We start from the raw sequence: 6,295 nt of genomic DNA, 5'->3' as shown, positions 1-6,295 counted from the left end.
CCGAAAAGGAGATCGCTCCCAACCAGTGTTCCCTCTGAGCTGAGTTCGCGTGAGCTAGCTCACAGATTTTTAGTTTCCAGCTCACACGTTTTTCTTGGGGCTCAGGAAAAAATGACCCCGGAGCAAACTCATTGATACAGCAGCTCACAATTTTCATGCCAGTAGCTTGCAAAGTAGAATTTTTGCTCACAGGACTCTGACGAGCCAGTTTGGTGTAGTGGTTAAGTGTGCGGACTCTTATCTGGGAGAACCGGGTTTGATTCCCCACTCCTCCACTTGCACCTGCTGGAATGGCCTTGGGTCAGCCATAGCTCTCTTATCTGGGAGAACCAGGTTTGATTCCCTACTTCTCCACTTGCACCTGCTGCAATGGCCTTGGGTCAGCCATAGCTCCCTTAGGAGTTGTCCTTGAAAGGGCAGCTTCTGGGAGAGCTCTCTCAGCCCCACCCACCTTGCAGGGTGTCTGTTGTGGGGGGAGAAGACATAGGAGATTGTAAGTTTGGTGTAGTGGTTAAGTGTGCGGACTCTTATCTGGGAGAACCGGGTTTGATTCCCCACTCCTCCACTTGCACCTGCTGGAATGGCCTTGGGTCAGCCATAGCTCTGGCAGAGGTTGTCCTTGAAAGGGCAGCTGCTGTGAGAGCCCTCTCCAGCCCCACCCACCTCACAGGGTGTCTGTTGTGGGGGAGGAAGGTAAAGGAGATTGTAAAGGTAAAGAGGATTGTGACCACTCTGGGACTGAGATTCAGAGTATAGGGCGGGATATAAATCTTCTTCTGAAGAGGTAAAACAGAAAGCTGCCATTTTGAAATATGCTGGTCGTTAAGTGCCTTGATTCTCCTCCTTTAAAGTCAGTGTAGATATCCCAAAAAGACTGCTGGAAATAAGCCAGTGGGTCGTAGTGGATGGTGTCTCACTGTCTGGCACTTTATCTTCGTCGTTTTGACATAATTTTTTGTGACACAATGAACCATGGTCAACATCTTCGAAGAGGACGTCGTGTTCTGCAAGGATGGATCAGAAAGTCCCTGCAGCATAATAAATTTTCCGTCCTACATCATTACTGCTTTGTGAGGAATGGTTTTTTTTCCCCAGTTAATTTTAACAGGCGAAGCCAGTAGCGGCTGGAGGAAGGATCTCAAGGCGCAGATTGCCACCTAGGTTCCAGAATGTTCTATCCCAACTCAGGTTACAAACCAAAACCCACACAAGCGAAGTGCTGGCTGCATGTGGAGGAAGAGAAGAAGAAGAAGAAGAAGATATTGGATTTCTATCCCACCCTCCACTCCGAAGAGTCTCAGAGCGGCTCACAATCTCCTTTACCTTCCTCCCCCACAACAGACACCCTGTGAGGTGGGTGGGGCTGGAGAGGGCTCTCACAGCAGCTGCCCTTTCAAGGACAACCTCTGCCAGAGCTATGGCTGACCCAAGGCCATCTCAGCAGGTGCAAGTGGAGGAGTGGGGAATCAAACCCGGTTCTCCCAGATAAGAGTCCGCACACTTAACCACTACACCAAACTGGCTGATTCTGTGAACTCAGGCAGATCATGAGAAGGAGGAGGGACAGGAAGGACTGCGTCAGGGCTTAGTTCTTGTGGCCCTTTCTTCCATGCCCAGGGAAATCCTATTTACCACTTTGGGGTCCGGAGCTGACATAAATGAGACTTTGTTGGGTCAGGCCATGTGCATACCTATTTAAGATTAGGTAGCAGAGATATACACAGACAAACACAAACATATATATTTTTAAAAGCTTTACAAATTGGGCAAAGGAAGCCTTGGTTCTTTCCTTCCTTCCCCAGGGGACCAGGAGGGGGAGGAGCTTCAGCCAAAAGAAGGAAAAGAGGCTTGGCTCAGTAGCTCTGCTGTGCGATTAAGAGAGCCTGGAAAAACAAGCTCTGCCTTTCCACTTTTTTTCTGCAAAGGAGGAGCCAATGGAGGAAATAGTGGCTTTGCTCTGTAGCTCCTGAGCGATTGAGCAAGCCTTGTAAAGCAAGCTGAGATGCAGAAGGAAGCAAGAGAGAGGGAGAAGGAAGCAGATGACAGCCAGCTACTCGGGGGCCTCATTTGGCCCCCGGGCTGCATGTTTGACACCCTTGGTTTAAACCTTGGGCCATTTTGCGAAACCGGATGGATGCGTCCAGCAATTGGGCCAGCTAATCGCAAGCAACAAGGCGTGACCGGAGCTGGGGCCGAAGCAACTCCAAAGCCGGGTGAGGAAATGCTCTTAAGCACCCAGCTTTAAAAATGGGCCAGTGGGGAATGAATGAGAATGATGGCAGCAAAGCCAGGCCTGGCGTTGGTTTGAAAAGCTTCTGAACGGATTTGAGATTTGCTTGGCAGCCCTGACAGAGCAAAGTAGAAGTGTGCGATGCCAAGCCTGGCTCATTGAAACAGGGATTTGAGCACATTTTATGGCACTCTGAGCCGTGTGTGCTCCAGAGAGCAGATGGGATCGCGAGTTTATTTGGAGTTTGCAGTCGTAATTATTGTCAGGCCTCAGATTCAGTGGGAGCTCACAGGAGCATAGCTCCTGAACCTTTCTGAGAGTTCCACCTCCTCCTGAGAGTTCCTCCTCCTTGTCCATTGAATATTAGATGCAGCTGCATAACAATCCCTGGATGAGCTCCACCACCTGTTTTTCTACAAAATGACCCCTGATTATTGTGAAGGGTAATTTCACAGGAGCAGGTTCGCAAACATCTGATGTTTATTCTTCGCGGCTTTTACATTAAGCAAGTTTGGCCACCCCTGTTCTATGGGGTGGGAATAGGGCTGCTACGCCCTTCCTGGGAACTGGCGGAGGATGGGGGCGGGACGTACCAGGAGGGTGCCCACATCACATCAGAGCCATTGGGGCGACGCTCTGGTATTTTGGTAAAAACTCTATGGTAAATTTGGCTCCTACCATAGAGGTTTTGCCCAAATACTAGAGCGCTGCCCTGAAGTGATGATGTCACCTCCAGGTCACAGGAGCAGATTGTCATAGGCAGGATCTCTGTCTTTTTTTGGGGGGGGGGGGGTAAATTCCCCTAGCTGGCTAGCTGATCAGTGATGGGTGGTGGGGCCTGGCGTCAGGGGGTTCTGGCAACTGTAGGTGGGGGGGCTGCTGAACCTGCCCATGTGAAAAAGAGAATTCTCTCATCACTCCACTCATCCTCTCAGCACACATACCAAAAATGACAGGAGGCGTGATGTTCTCGCACTTTACTATGGTTGCCAATCCCCAGGTGCGGGCAGGGGATCCCCCAGTTTGAAGGTCCTCCCCCCACTTCAGAGTCATCAGAAAGCAGGGGGAAGGGAAATGACTGCTGGGCACTCATTTATTCCCTATGGAGACTGATTCCCATAGGGTATAATGGAGAAATGATCCACAGCTATCTGAGGCTCTGTGGACACTGTTTTTTTTTTTTTTAGTTACGGGCACCAAATTTGTAGCACAGCATCCTGTACCTCTCCTCAAAACACCCTCCAAGTTTCAAAAGGATTGGACGAGGGGGTCTAATTCTATGAGCCCCAAAAGAAGGTGCCCCTATCCTTCGTCATTTCAACGGAGGGAAGGGAATTTAAAAAGGTTGTGGCCACTTTAAATGTGATGGCCAGAACTCCCTTTGGAGTTTAATTGTGCTTGTCACACCCTTGCTACTGGCTCCACCCCAATGTCCCCTGGCTCCACCCCCAAAGCCTCCTGGCTCCACCCCCAAACTCCCCAGATATTTCTTTAATTAGACTTGGCAAGCAACCCTACTCTCTACCCAGATACCCGCAGGAGGTTCTTCGGAAGGGCAGAGAAGCATTACTCACCAGCAGGTGGCGCTCTGAGACACAGCTGAGAGTCCCAGTGCTTGGGAGGGAAAACTGGGGCCTTAAGAGTATATACCGTACTTCTACGTTTGCATAAGCAAGCTTGGATGATGGACTTCCGGGAGGGAAGAAGCAGGGTTGACAACCTCCTGGTGGTGCCTGCAGATCTCCTGGAATTACAACTGATTTCCAGACTGCAGTTCTCAGGTTCCCCAAAGAAAATGACAGCTTTGCAAGATATTACAGGGTTGCCAATCCCCAGTTGGGAGCAGGGGATCCCCCAATTTGGAGGCCCTCCCTCCGCTTCAGGTTCATCAGAAAGCAGGGCGGGGGGGGAGGGAAATGTCTGCTGGGCACTCCATTTCCCCCTATAACTGATTCCCATAGGGTATCATGGAGATTAGATCCTTGGGTATCTGGGGCTCTGGGGGGGCTGTTTTCTGAGGTAGAGGCACCAAATTTTCAGCATAGCATCTGATGTCTCTCCTCAAAAGACCTTCTAACTTTCAAAAGGATTGGACCAGCGGGTCCAATTCTATGAGTCCGACAAGAAGGTTCCCCGTATCCTTCATTATTTCCAGTGGAGGGAAGGCATTTAAAAGGTGTGCGGTCCCTTCAAATGTGATGGCCAGAACTCCCTTTGGAGTTCAGTGATGCTTGCCACAACCTTGCTCCTGGCTCCACCCCCAAAGTCTCCTGACTCCACCCCCCAAGTCCCCAGATATTTCTTGAATTGGACTTGGCAACCCTAAAGACATAGCATTGTGCCCACTAAAGTACACATGAGCACTCATGAATCTGCCTTATACGGAATCAGACCCTTGGTCCATTGAGGTCAGTATTGTCTGCTCAGGCCAGCACTGGGTCTCCAGAATAAAGATAACTCTTTTATATCTGCAATCTGATTCTTTGAACTACAAACACCAAGGATTATATCTGGTACCTCCCCTCCAACCCCTCTGTTCTCAGGCTCCACCCCCAAACATCCAGGAATTTCCTAACCTGGAGTTGGCAGCCGTATAAGACAGTTGGCTCCAGGGGTGGAATTCTAGCAGGAGCTCCTTTGCATATTAGGCCACACACCCCTGATGTAGCCAGTCCTCCAAGAGCTTACAGTAGGCCCTGTACTAAGAGCCTTGTAAGCTCTTGGAGGATTGGCTACATCAAGGAGTGTGGCCTAATATGCAAAGGAGCTCCTGCTAGAATTCTACCCCTGGTTGGCTCGATCAGGAAGTTCTAAGAAGATCCAATACTGCTTTTTCTGCTCCTGTCCAAAGACTTTGTCTCCCCATGTTAATTCCTGCATGGGTGGAGTACCAGTGACATTTTCCATCTTGAACACCAAAATGCATTGGACTGTTCCTACTATTCATAGTTATGTTAATTAAAATTATTGTAATACATATATAGCAATTAATTATTATTAATGGTTAAAATTATTCACCTGTACAGAGATCAGCATTAACTTAAGTCCAGACGTTTACACAAACACCCGTGCGTGCGACATGTACACAAACACCTGTACTTGCACATGACATGATGTATGAGAAGTAGCAAGCTTTTCCAAAACGGTCGGTGGCCATGAAGAATTCACCATACACAGGAAGAAAACAGTCTAAATCAGGGGTCCCCACCTTTTTCGAGCCTGAGGATACCTTTGGAATTCTGACACAGGATGGTGGGCGCAGCCACAAAATGGCTGTCACAATATGGCTGCTGCCAGAGGTGGAGCCAGCCACAAAATGACTGCCACGGCACACTTTCAGTCCCAAAGATCCTTGTGCTGCGGTGTCAGCTGCTGCCAAAGCACTTTTTTTAAAAAAAAATCTGCACAGCCAATCCGATTTCTAGGGGCCAATCAGAAGCCTCACTGAACAAAAGCCCCATTTGGTCCCATCCACTGTCTAGAACCTCATGGCGGCGCTAGGAAAAGTGATGGTAGGAACCACAGTGAGGGCTTCCTAGCATCCTGGCCCCACTATGGACCTCCTGATGGCACCTGGGGTTTTTTGGCCACTGTGTTGAACTGGATGGGTCACTGGCCTGATCCAACATGGCCTCTCTTAGGCTCTGATGGTACCCATTGGGGGCCCCTGGTCTAAATCCATAGCATTCCATCATCTTCGCTTCATGCCCAGCTTAAGATGCTTTCCACATTCCTTATCAGAGGGAAATTTCTTAGTATGTGTTGTGTATGCGGACTCAATAGAGGACTTTAATGGGTGTTCCTGCCGGGCTCCTTGGAGCCAGACAAACGGAGCTTGGGGACTCGGGAACAACGGGCAGCAGCATCCAAATCCCTGCAGCCCTGCCCCAATCACAAGCCCCCTGCTGATTTGAATGACCCAATAGCGTGTTTGCGCAGGAACCCTGAGTTGTGTATAGTTGGCCCCGTTAGCCAGTCTTTCAGTACAGCCTACACATAAGAACATAAGAGAAGCCATGTTGGATCAGGCCAGTGGCCCATCCAGTCCAACGCTCTGTGTCACAG

This window comes from Heteronotia binoei, chromosome 8 (assembly GCF_032191835.1).
Source record: "Heteronotia binoei isolate CCM8104 ecotype False Entrance Well chromosome 8, APGP_CSIRO_Hbin_v1, whole genome shotgun sequence".
NCBI classification, from domain to species: domain Eukaryota; kingdom Metazoa; phylum Chordata; class Lepidosauria; order Squamata; family Gekkonidae; genus Heteronotia; species Heteronotia binoei.
This window is presented reverse-complemented; position numbering follows the sequence as displayed.